Source organism: Rhinopithecus bieti, unplaced genomic scaffold, assembly GCF_001698545.2.
Source record: "Rhinopithecus bieti isolate Rb0 unplaced genomic scaffold, ASM169854v2 scaffold_4514, whole genome shotgun sequence".
NCBI classification, from domain to species: Eukaryota; Metazoa; Chordata; class Mammalia; order Primates; family Cercopithecidae; genus Rhinopithecus; species Rhinopithecus bieti.
In genome coordinates this window covers 665,506-679,083 of record NW_016804396.1, presented here as the reverse complement: position 1 = coordinate 679,083, position 13,578 = coordinate 665,506, and the positions used below count along the sequence as shown (strand labels likewise).

General features: G+C 35.1%; 1 long non-coding RNA gene across 1 annotated transcript in view; it reads right to left on the bottom strand.

Moving 5' to 3' along the window:
• Positions 1–5,113: 5,113 nt before the first annotated feature.
• Positions 5,114–13,578, bottom strand: part of LOC108526857 (uncharacterized) — a 12,143-nt gene continuing 3,678 nt past the window's right edge. The window contains exon 3 of the long non-coding RNA XR_001884623.1: positions 5,114–6,258. This is a non-coding gene — a long non-coding RNA (uncharacterized LOC108526857). The remainder of the gene's footprint in view (positions 6,259–13,578) is intronic.

Below are 13,578 nucleotides of genomic sequence, written 5' to 3'. Positions count from 1 at the left end.
ATTACCCTAAAGAAGGAACGGTGGTAGTAACTACTGGAAGGCTTTGGAGAAATTAACAAGCCTAAGAGAGTAGTGATTGTGGGACCCCTAAATAATAGTGAAATGTGAGGGTTTCTAAGTCATTGTAGGCTCTGCCAGAGAGATAACATTTGATCAGTAATCCACTACACCAGCAGGCATCAATTGACTCTCAGCAGAATATGTAGAGGGAGGGGAAGCTGAACCAACTTCCCAGCACTCACATGGGTCTATTTGAAGCCAAGTGAATTCTGTGACCTATCAAGGAAAGCAAGAGTTGGAAATTCCTTTGGAATTACTCAATAAAGCTCTTATACAGACGGCCCAATTTGGTCAAATGCCACCTGCATATACAAATATAAGGAATCTCATATAGTTTTGGGAGAGAACTAAAAAGTCCGTCAGTAAGCAGTTTTGAAAAAGGATGCTGCGATTATTCTATATGCTTTCCATTTAGTTATAACCTGCCATAATTCCGTCTTTGAAGGATTACTAAAGCTTTGGTTATGCCCAGAAGACAAATCACTTTTATTATCCTCTTTAGAGTGCTCTATATTCTTTATGTGACAAATATTTTTTAAAACAGTATTTAAGTGTACTAAATTAAATATATCATGTGACCTAGATGTATACACTGAATATGTCAAAATGAGCAGAAGCAACTTTAGCAGCTTCGTTCTGCATATCGTTTTACATTTTATCAAATGCTGTCTTATTTGGTTCTCACTATACCCTTGTGAGGTGGGGATACATATTAGTATCCTTATATTAGAAATGAGAAAGGTGAATGTACATGACTTTTCCAAGGTGACGTTCAAAATTACTCCATGCAAATTTCAAAAACAGCAGTCATGATACTGAAATCCACATTTCCCAACTATAAATACAGTGCTCTTGCCTCCAAGCTAGGCGTCTAGAGAAACATCACCAAAGTGGCCGGGTGCGATGGCTTACACCTGTAATCCCAGCACTTTGGGAGGCAGAGGCGGGTGGATCATGAGGTCAGGAGTTTGAGACCAGCCGGGTCAGGATGGTGAAATCCCATCTCTACTAAAAATACAAAAATTACCTGGACATGGTGACAGGCACCTGTAATCCTAGCTACTTGGGAAGCTGAGGCAGGAGAATCACTTGAACCCAGGAGGAGGAAGTTTCAGTGAGCCGAGATCGTACCATTGCACTCCAGCCTGGGCAACAAGAGTGAAACTCCATCTTTAAAAAAAAAAAAAATAGAGGTATCACCAAAGATTGCTTATTAAAATTTTCCCTAGCACTGGTCTCCTTCATTCTTTAAGAACTCACCAACATGGATATAAAGAGTTCAAATGAAGGCAGTTGGTCAGTCAGGCTACCTGTCTCTACTGAGCACCTGTTAATTTCTAAGCAATTTCTAATAGCATTAATAAACGAGATTATGGAAGTCAAAAGACATATACAACCCAACCTCATCTCTAGAGATACAAACAATTGTAATTAAATATGGCACATTATAAAATACTGACATGAATAAAGGAAGAAATCACAGCTTATTCTGGGTGGGGTCAGGTAAGATTTCCCTAAGAATATGGCACTTGAAATGAGTTTTGAAGTTGGAGGAGTGTGGCCTTAATTTCCATATGGTACATTTTACATGCCCAAATAAACAGGACAACTGACTATAAATTACACTGATTATTATAAATTTTGCAGGTTGGCTGGAATTAGGAGAAAGCAATTAAATATAAGCTACTAATTGCCAAGCATATTACCTATTCTTCATTCCCCTTGGAGAAGTAGCATCTGGAACAGATGTTTTAAGGAACGGTCAGCCAGACCCTCAACAATTTGATAACTAATGACCAGACAAATGAAGGGGATGACAGAGTCATGTTTACAGGAGAATAAGAAAATCTTTCACATCTGGGCCATGTAACAATGGCAGATGGCAAAGGCTAGAGTGAGAGACAAAAAAAAAAAAAAAAAACCTACAAGAAGTGGCAAGTTCTAGCAGCTGCAGAATCAAGCTCAACTACTGAACTCTTCTGAATTCATTCAGAAGAAATTTTCCTCTTGACAGCCTTGAGATTTGTAGTTAAAAAGATGCATGCTGCACAAGCAATGATTGTCAAAAGTGTTCACTGAGTCATCAGCCAGCAAAATACCATAGCAAAACACTAGAGAATTTGTATAAAACACCATGTAAAAGGTGAAGACTTCTTCTGGATCACTGAACAGGGCTTCTGGAACATCTCTGCCCCCACCCTCATCCCATTCTTTCAGGACACAATGGCAAGAACAAAGGAATGAGCAAGTAATCTAGCAGATATGGACACAGTTGGCAATTCATGAAGCAGAACACGAGTAAAATCCATTATCAGCACGATTTGTCAGGTGTGCATGTGGCCATAAAACAAAAGAACACAATTCATCCATCCACAAAGAGACAAGTTTTGTCATCATGAATGGGCCTCTCGACAGGAAGTAACCACCGTTGCTGTTACCAGGGGTAGTAAAAGCAAGGCAATGGAGGCTTTAGTATTGGTGGATTGTTCATCTCTTCATACATTGATTCAGTTAACTTTTATCGCACATGTTCTATGTGTCAGGCACAGAGCTTGATACTGGGTGTGCAAAGAGAAATGGACCTCATTTCTGTGCTGAAGCAGCCTTTCTTATGAGCAATGCATGGGCATCTATGGGAGGGCAGGAGTAGGTCTTAAAAATGAGACATTCCAGATGGAAAAGAGAGGAGAAGCATGAGCAGTCATGGAAGGCAAAGAGGGCAGCATGAGCACAAGCAGAGACGGCAGAAAACATCAAACATGGGGGCTAGACAAAGATCTCAGTGGACAGTGACCTGTAAGTAACACAGTGAAGAAAATGAAGCTCCAAAAGGAGGCAGGGCCATGCAAGAATGCCTTCATATGTCAGGAAGCTTGAACTTCTTGTAGACCATTAATAGACCAATGTGGAACCAATCACGAGTTTTGAGCTAAGAATCCCTAACTAATTTCTTATTTTAACTGAAATTTCCTTAGAGTTTTACATTTAGAATATTTGCCATTGAATTTTGGAAAACAGTCTTTATTATATTTAAATTGTCTTTCTTTTTTCTTTTTTTTTTTTACTTAGAATTTTATTAGGACTGGATATTGACTTTTATCAAATGCCTTTTAACGTATTTTAATAAGATAATATGGCTTTTCCCCTTGAATTTGTTGAAAGCTTATATTGATAGATTAATACATGTTGCATTTCTTGAATGAATCCTAGTTTGACACAATGCGTTATTACTTTTTCCAAAGTAACTTTATTCTGGTTTGTTACTGAAGTCATTCTGACTTTATAGAAATGAAATTAAATGATTTACTCATTTTTTATGATCTGGATTAGAAATAGCTTTACAATTAACTATTCTTTAAAGATTAAGTAAAATTTCAGCTGTGAACACATCTTATCTTTTATGTGATGATTGGTTTATTAGCATGTTTGTTATCTAAGTTTTCACATGTTTATTTTATTACCATTTTTAGTGTATATATTTACAGTTATATCTTCCTTCTATATTTTACAATTATATCTTCTTTCTAATTGATGTCATGTATTTGTGCTCATTGTGTTTTCTCTAATAGCGCTCATAGTATGTCTATTTCATTCATTTTTTTAAAGTTTCAGATTAATCTGTCTTTCCTTTCATTTCCTTTTTTCCTATTCTGTTAATTTCTAAAAGATTAGAAAATTTCTTTTCTAATCTTTTCAGATGTATACTACTTGCTTTACTTTCTCATCTTTCTTTTCTAATAGTACAGGCATTTGGAGCTGTATATTTTAAGAGTAGTAACTTACAGAATAAAGAGTCTTCCTTTGTAGTTCTTAGACAAATAATAATTTCCATTTAACTTCCCATTTCTACAATGGTAATTCAAGAGTACTTTGTAAAATTTTATTTATAAGAAATAATCTTTCTTTAGCCATGTCTCATTTATTTATGCCACAAATTATACTTGACAGAAGACCATGGCTCATGGCTCATACCCAACTTTTAAAAATTTGTAAGGTTTTCCTTTGTTAGTCAAGTACATAATTATCACCATTATTATTATTACTATGATCATTTCATAATTGTAATTCTTTATTTGAAAGATGGAAGCTTTTTACAGATACTTACTGATGTATGATACTCTTCAATTTCTTTATGATTTTACTTATTTTTTGCCTATTTAATCTGTCCAATTCTTAGAGAGAGCTATCACTTCCTTAAATTAGTGTCACCTATTATAATTTTTTAAACGTTCTCAAATTTTTAATTGTTTTTGCTTTGTGTATTTAACTAGTTGATGTTTTCTAATTAGTGGGTAAATATAGGTTTATGATTATCATTGCTTCCTTAAGTAGTATCAGTTTTATCATTATATAATGTTTCTTTTTATCCTCTATAATGCTTTGAAGTTTAAATATATCAACTGCCACTAATATTATAACTTTCTATTAGCTTGAATTTGTATGATACCTCTTTTTTCACCTCTTTATCTTCAATCTTTGTTCACCTTTATCTTATTTTCTTTTAAATAGCATATACATGGGTTAAATTTGCTTTTACCCAATCTGACATCTCAGTCTTTCAAAGGGAAAATTTTGTCAAATGATATAGTAACCATTGTACTGGATTTTATGTCTTCCTTTACACTTTATTTTAATTATTTATTTTAATTACTTATTTTATATTATTTTCTTTTCTTTCCCCTATCTTTGCTGATCATGCTATTATCTATTGTGGTTTTTCTTCTTTTTTTTTTTCTTGTTAATTTGGGACTTTTATGGTACTATTATATCAATGATTATCTTTTCTCACACTCACTATTTTTGAACGTTAAATACACATTTTCACACCAGAACACACTGTACAACCAAGATGCTATATTTCTTCTCAATTTGCTCCCTCTCCTGTCCTCTACAATATGAGATCTTAAATGCCTGGCCTTCTCCTCCTTTCCCCAGATAGGAATCCTTTGGAAAGTTTTTACTTATTCCCTCCCCTAGCCTGCCTCCTAGTTTTTGCTGAGTCAGCCTAGAACTCTCGTTCTAAGCTTTTTAAAAATAATAATCCGAATTCCTCTTGCAGTAAGACTATTTATTCTACTTCAAGAGTCCTTACAGAGCACTGTTGCCACATAGTGCCAGCCAGCCTTTTCCTATCCAACGTTTGTGTGTGTGTCTGTGAGTGTGGATGTGTGTACCAAGAGTCACTGATCGCCATGTATTCTTTTCATCGGCCTCCACCAGTTGTTTGATTCTTTCAACAAATCCCGTTTTAGTAAACAAGGACCTATTGGAGTACTGCTCTTTTAACACTATGATGCGAAAATTCAGTAAATCCTGCTTACAACAGGTTTCCAGTTTTACCTCTGCTGGAAATAATATCTTGTTTCTTTTTAAAACTTTTTCTTCTTCTGCCCCTATAGCTGCTTTTAGCTGTTCAGTTGTTTGGATTAAATCCTCAAGTCTCTTATCTTTTCTGATTCTTTACATTTTGCTCTGTGCCTCAAACTGTACCTCGCACTTGATCCTCACCTCAACAGTGACCAGCTTCTTTGATATCTAATAAAAGTGTAGTTGGAAAGTCATGTGTTTAGCTCTAAAAATTGTGTCCAGAACTTGAATTTTGTTATTTACACACACACACACACACACACACAGAGAGAGAGAGAGAGAGAGAGAGAATGTTGTATTTTGTCTCCTTTTGAAGCTCTATTTTGCTGATCATGTATTCAGTTTGTTTGGCATACTCATTTTCTTTCTAGCTGCTGAATCCTCTTAGATGGGTTGTTATTTTCTTTGTTAGCTGATTGGTATCACATATGATCCCTGGAGAATCCAAATGTAGCATTCTGGGAGTATCTACTCCCATGGCCCCTTGATATACAAGTAGGCAGTATTAGCCCCCTCCTGAACACCTGAAGGAAGCCTCTTTGTTTTCAGGTATCTTCACATTCTCCCAGGCTCAGTGCCAAAGAGGAGACAACCCACATGTTTTGCTATTTCTTGTCCTGTTGGATTCCATAGAAACCAAACAAATTTTAATAAGGAGCTTCCCCAGGAATTTATAAATCCCATGGGTTAAGTCTTCCAATGATATGCTATTTTCTTGTCATTGCCCTGTGACTTCCAGCAGTAAGTTTCCAGGCATTCATCCATTCCTTGGAGTTTTCTTCACAGGAAATTCAACAGAGTTCAGGGTCACATCTGCAAAAGGCCATCAGCCTAATGGAGAAAGGAAAAGAGTGGAAGTGAGCCACACTCAACTAACTGTATCATAAAATCTCCTCTTCTTTGTTAATACATTTTGCACTTACTATTGTTTTATTAAATAACTCACTAAACATTTCTTCATCATTTAATACAGCTGAGTAATTTGCAAATTAATATCGCAAACATGACCATTAATAATACAGTATTAAATAAAAATAGACAATTATCCAAGTTATCATGAAAATATAAGGAAAAAAGGAAAGTTAATCCTAATCCTTTTTAAAACACAAATTTGCCACAATTATTTTGGCCTGTGCTACCACTTCTCAGTTGAGAAATACAAGACTATCACCTGTAGTCATGCAGGTTTTCTATGCTGTGATTCCAGAACTGCCATTCATATATGTAGACATCATAGTGTTTTTCTACTTATTGAGACTATTTTCTAACAGAAGGTTCATAAATTCTGATGAAGGGGTGGCTTTTTCTAATTTTTACAAAGTCACCATCTGGCCACATGCATGGTTAAGATTTCACTAAAGTGTCTCTATTTTATGAGCTTCATTTTCTAAGAGAAATAGGAAAGGTAATGCTTTAAACTTAAAGATAATGTGAAGTTGTTTTGAATGGCTTCTTTGATTTTGTAATGCATTCTAGTACCTCTACCCAAGACTTTTTCTTGTAGTTGGCAAAACTCTAGTGATTTTTTTCTTCAAACATTCTGTGATTGTTTTTTAAATTTCCCTTCAGAAATGATAGATTCACGGAATGTTTATCCATTGTATTCTTGTATAAGAAAAAAGGTCATTCTCTATTTCCATAATAATATACTCAAATTTTAAATAAACATTTGGGTACATTCTACACTTTTTGACAAGTCCAGATGCTTCTCATTATGTATTTTCCAGACATAGTTGGGTCATGCTATCAACAAGCTTGATAGCTTGTTGCTATCAAGCACTTTGTAGAGAGCTTTAAGGATATCAGTTTTGACACTTGTCAATAATTTCAGGTTATTTTTAATTTCCTTCATCATCTTGCATATTTCCTGATATTTCAAGCTCATTTTTAAAAAATTACTGTTTTTAGCTAGCCAGAGATCTATCACAGTTGAAAATATAACTTTAGAATTAGCATACTTTAGACATAAATTAGGTATGGCACTAGAATCATGCACACACACACAATTTAAGTAACTTCACTGGTAGAAATTAAAATAAAACAGGGACTCATTTAAATTAACATTTAATTGAATACAATTTTAGCAAGATGTTGATCTGATTTGTATGTGGGCAGTTTTCTTATGTGTAACAACCAAAAAAATACTGAATCTTAGAAAGGAAATAAACTCTTTCTTCATATAGCAAGCAACATAAGTTTCTTCTAACTCGCCAAGAAATCGTATGCTCCCACCCTTTTGTATAACCATCACCAGTTCTCACTGAGGACTTGTGTTCTGTTCATTTTGACTTATATCACAAAAGCTCCCTGAAGACAAAAAGCTTCCAGATTCCCAGTGACTCCTAGTTCATAAAATTGCTCTTTTTTCCGCGTTTGCATTATTAATGATGTTGAATAACCTGATTTTATGCATCTGTTAAAACTTTACAGAACACAAAATTCAAAACTCCTGTCCCTACAGTCTTTGAGCAAATTCATTTTCCAGGAAAATGCACCAGATTTACCATATGGATTTCCATACATCAGAATCCCCTGGAAGTAGAAATACCCAAAGTTTTAAAGGACACAGTGAGGAAGAGATTCTGCTTTGAGCAATAGGAATAACATGAATCTAGGGACCAGACTTTGCAGTAGTTCTTCACTTTCCCTCTTCCCACAATAAGAATGAAAACATTTCTACTTCAAGAAACCGAAACAAAAATGCCAACACTAGTTATCCTTTTCTTTTGCCCCCTCTCTTCCCTCTTGTTATGTGACGAGTGATTTCCACTTTAGTCCCCAAAGCAAAAAGAAAGTGAAATAAACCTGTGTGGAAGACTGGAATAAAGCATTCTTTTCTCACCATGATGTCTCTTCTGCCAAAAGTAGAGACATACTCCACTCATGGGACTATGAAAATAGTACAACCCTTCAACAGAGCAATTCAGCAAGAACATACCAAGACCCTTTAGAATGCTCGTACATTTCAGCCCAACAATCCACACATAGAAATCTATCCTAAAATAATGTAATTGGAGATGTAGACAAAGATTTTGATACTAAGCCTTCAGCAAAGCCATTTTGCTAATGAAAAATGAAAATAACCTGTGTGTTAACCAATGAGGGTTGTTGAAACAAATTACAGAGATACATATGACAAAATACTATACTTTTATTTAAAAGATTTAAACATTTCAAAATAACATGAAAGCATATTGTAAGGATAAGGAGAAAAGAAATACATAAAACTCTATGTAATGAAGTTCTTGCTTTTTAATATTATAATAGAAGTTATCTCTGGATTGTGGGATCATAGGAAACTTAAACGATTCTTTGCATACTTTTAATTTTCATGTGTTTTCTATACTCTGATTTTTCAATACTGAGTGTGTATCCCTTTTATAATCTGAATTAAACAAGGTTTAGGGATTTTTTGTTTTATTTTAAGGAATAAAACAGGACATACAATGACACTACCATCCTATCTATCTTTATGAAAACAACTTTACAAAAGACTTCAATACACAAATGTATGTGTTTATATCCATTTTGCTGGTTCTTTTTCTAAATAAATTATGAAACAAGGAAATAAGTATTAAGACTTTCCTAGATGCCTAGCATTTAATAAGCCCTTAAAAATTCTCCACCTAGCAAAGACACAATACGTTTATCAGGATTATGCTATCATTTGGTAAAGCAAAACATTTCACAAAATATTCACATTTTGCTAAAAGCATTTTGTTTGTTAAGTGTTCCTTCTTTTACTCTAAGAATCTAGCAACATAAAATGAGCTAATAAAATATACACATGAATGTAAACACCAACATACATATACATTTTTGCATTTTATACCTAACCTTGGAGCTCTCTGCATATCAAAGATTTTTGTTTTTGTTTCACTTTGTTTGGAAGACAGATGTCTTTTAATTAACATGATATTGAAAGCAGCAGGTATCATATCTAATGCTATGTTGTATAGCAACCAGTATCATCTTCCCATTGATTGCACATAGATACACTGAGCCTGGAGTGCCATATTCATATAGTCTGTGTTTTCAATAAGCAGGAAGACTGCAGCTAGGTCCTGGGAAGTAGGGGATCCTAAATGAAATAAAACCTCAGCAACTGTCAATCCTCTATTTTATGTTTTATTTTAAAACTGATTTATGTTCAGTACTCTGACAGGCTTCAGAAGGATGGTAATGAAGCCCCAATAAGCTGTCTGCCAAATGCAATGCCTCAGCCAAAGAGCTATGGCTTCTGAAAGTGGTTAAACTAGCTTATTCCAGTGCTTTCTCATGGGATCCAAGAGTGGCCTCTGCAGCATCTCTATCTGTGTTTGGTGGGGAATTAGAGAGTGTTGGAGAGGGTGTTACTGTTCTGAAAATTCAGATAAAATTAGTTAACCTGTATATCATATTAGCACTTACCTCCTTCTCCCATTTAACTATATATGGTAATAACACTACATAAAACCTGCAGGTAAGGCTAACTGCCACAAGGTTGGTGGTGGGGGTTAGGTTCTATAGGACTTGCTCTCTTAATTGTAGTAAAGAGAGACAGAAAAGCAGTCAAAGAATCCAAGAACATGACCCAAATCACGGTCTTACTGGGTAGGTTTTTGCTTGTAGCCCACAGGTCAGGAAGTCCTGTGCAGCTGCAATTATTACAAAATGATTCAATATTGATTCTGTAATTAGAATGATTATGAATTTCTATAGTTAATATTTTAAAAATATTTAGCAACTGTATCATAAGTTGCAACAAAACAAAATGTTTCTTAAAAGCCATGAGTATTTGCCACATGGAAGGAGAAAATATATATGTTTTCTAGCAATCTCTTATTTTATGCTTTTTTTCTGTAGTTTATTTTGAAAACTATTTTTTTAGAGCAGTTTTAGGTTCACAGCAAAGTTGAGAGAAAGACACAGAGGTTTCCCATATACCCTCTCACTGTATTCCTTGCCTCACATATGCAGTGCCTTCCCCATTATCTATATCTCCCACCAGAGTGGTACATTTATTAAAACTGATGAACCTATACTTAATTTTAAAATTGTTGAACCTATATTTAGGTTCATCATAATTACTCAAAGTCCATAGTTTACATTAAGGTTCACGTTTGGTGAGGTACATTCTATGGGTTTGGACAATATGACATGATCCATCATTACAGTATTATGCAGACCATTTTCACTGCCCTAAAAATTTTCTGTACTTTGCCCATTCATCCCTCCCCTGACCTCCCATCCCCTGTGATGATGATCTTTTTACTGTATCCATTGTTTTCACTTTTCCAGAATATCAGGTTGCTGAAATTAGTATGTAGACTTTTCAGATTGGCTTATTTCACTTAGTAATGTGCATTTGACCATCCTCCATGTCTTTTCATGGCTTGATAGCTCTTTTTTTCAGTGCTGAATAATATTCCATTGTCTGGGTGTACCACAGTTTATTTATACAGCTACTGAAGGACATCTTGGTTGCTTCCAAATGTTGGCAATTATGAATAAAGCTGCTATAAACATTTGTGTGCAAGTTTTTGTGTAGACATAAGTTTTCAGCTCCTTTGGATAAATACCAAGCAGCCTGTTTGTTGGATCATATGGTAAGAGTATGCTCTGCTTACTGTCTTGCACAGTGGCTGCACCATTTTGCATTTCCACCAGTAATGAATGAGAGTTCCTGTTGCTCCACATCCTCTCTAGAATTTGGTGTTGTCACTGTTCTAGATTTTGACCCTTCTAATAGGTGCACCGTGGTAGTGTGTTGTTTTAATTTGCATTTCCCTGATGACATATGATGTGGAGCATCTTTTCATATGCTTATTTGCCATCAATATATATTTCTTGGTGAAGTGTCTGTTAAGGTCTTTGGCACATTTTTAAATCAGGTTCTGTGTTTTCTTATTGCTAGATCTGAAGTGTTCCTTGTGTAGCTAGGATAGCAGTCCTTTATAAAATATGTTTTGCAAATATTTTCTACCAGTCTGTAGCTTCTCTTTGTCTCTCTTATTTTTAAATTAAAAAAAAATATATATTCTGCTGCATATATTTCTGAAGTAGAAGTTTTAACTAAAAACTATAGGACCTAGGTGAAAAATTTTATGAAATAAGAAGAACACTGGATTATGATGACATACTCACAGGCTACGTGATTGCAAAAAAAATCATTAGACTTCCCTTATCCTCAGTTTCTCTAGATGGAAACGTAATTGTTAATATTTGCCTTGCCAACCAGTAACTTTACTCTGAGGATCAAATATGATATGAGCAAATATACTCCAGAAATGTAAACTTTTAGAAATTATAATTTCACGAAAACATTTTTAGAAAAATTTAAATTTGAAGGAAAATTTTTGTGAAAAGTGATACAGACCAATCATCTCTATTTAAGAAATAAGATGCTAGTTTAATGTTAGATTTTCTTCAACTGTTGTCTTTAATTGCTTTCTAAATTTATGCATTTGAGTTTATACTAGAAAATGCTTTTTGTATGCACCTAATGTGGAATTGTAGATCACTTCAGAGTGAGTCAGCTTTGACATTCACAGAAATATAATAGTAAGGAAGCAGTGTCTAAACTAACTTTCCTGTTGTTCCTAGAAAAATAGTCATAATAGGGCAAAAGCAGTTACTTGTTGTATTATTCAGAGCATAAATTATAGACTCCAAAATATAATTAGCACTTGTGTCTGTAACAGATAGCTACATTTTCTGGTTATGTATCTATCAAATTTTCATTTTAATAGTGATGACTCATAATGAAATTATGCATTCATCGTTCCATTCATTAAACCATTTCACTAGCAGGCTGTGCATGTAAACTGCAAATTCTGTGCATATGTGATCACACCACTCTCCCCCAGTCTCGAGTTCTTAACCTAATATTGGTTAACACACACAAATTCTTTCCAGAACAAGTTCTCGGATGTACATTCAGGGAGCAGATGCTGTTGAAATGTTATCAAGTTACAGATGCACAAAGTATTCTTGCTGAATGTGTTTGGTAATATAGCTCTGAAATGTCACTTCAGACCCTGCCTTCTGCTGGCCCAAACTTCACTCTCCAGGGAACCATGCAGAAAAGTGATGCTAAGAGTTACTAAATTCACTCCTCAGATCAGCTGTTTTCAAAATGGTAGAATAAGCTTTCAACAAATTCAGCATAAGGTTTCTCTCTTGTTGAAGAAGATATGAGCTTCAAAGACACTTTATTATCTGAAACTTCATGATAGAGGTAGAAATAAATCAACAGCTATTGAAATGTGATCCAGAAAACAAAACAAACGCAAGAAACGGATTGTATCTTATATGATTCAACAGGAGAAATTTTTCTCTCTTCTACCTCCCCTAGAGCGGTTCTTTTCATGCTTCCTTTTCTTCCTATCTCTTTTCTCCTCTCTTTCCTTTTGTGGCCCTCTCCTCATCTTCAGTCATGCATCTCTCTCTTTCTTCCTGCTCTGTAATAACTAACATTTATTTCAGTATGTCTCTTTATAAAGAGCTTTACTCATACATTATGTCCCTTCACTCTCATCACCGCAGTCTTAGAACAGCCGTTGCTATCATTTCATTTGATCATAGTGAAGTGTAAACAGGCTAGCAGACTGTTTCAAAGTCAGGCTGCCTTATTTCAGACCTGTTCCCTCTTCCAACACCACGCTACCTCAATAAATTCTTTCCTCCCTTCCTCATAAATCTCTTTTCTCCTTTTTCCTCTTCTTTCTCTTCCTTCAGCTTCCCCTCCTCGTTTCCTGCTCTTTCACTACCTCAACAAACCACCTTATGCTCCACCCCTATTCCCATCTGAACACTGCTCCTTCCAGAAACCTCCTTTATTCTCAGATGGGTCGAGTTAGGCACTTTCTTTGCTCCTCCAGAAACAGAGCCTCAAGAAAGCATCACTAACAATCCCCGCCCCAGGCCCACCTTCTCGCTTTATCCCATTATCAAAATCTTATTCATTTATCTCTTGTATTTTTAGCCGCTGTTTTCTGAATTAACCCCAGATAAAAATTGGAGGGAAGTATACAACTGGGGTATTTTTTCTGATCCCTCCTCTCTGCTTTCTTCCCCTCCCCTTTTCTCTTCTCCCTTCTCCTCTCCTTTCCTATTCCTTTCTTTTCTCTTCTCTTCTCTTCTCTTCTCTTCTCTTCTCTTCTCTTCTCT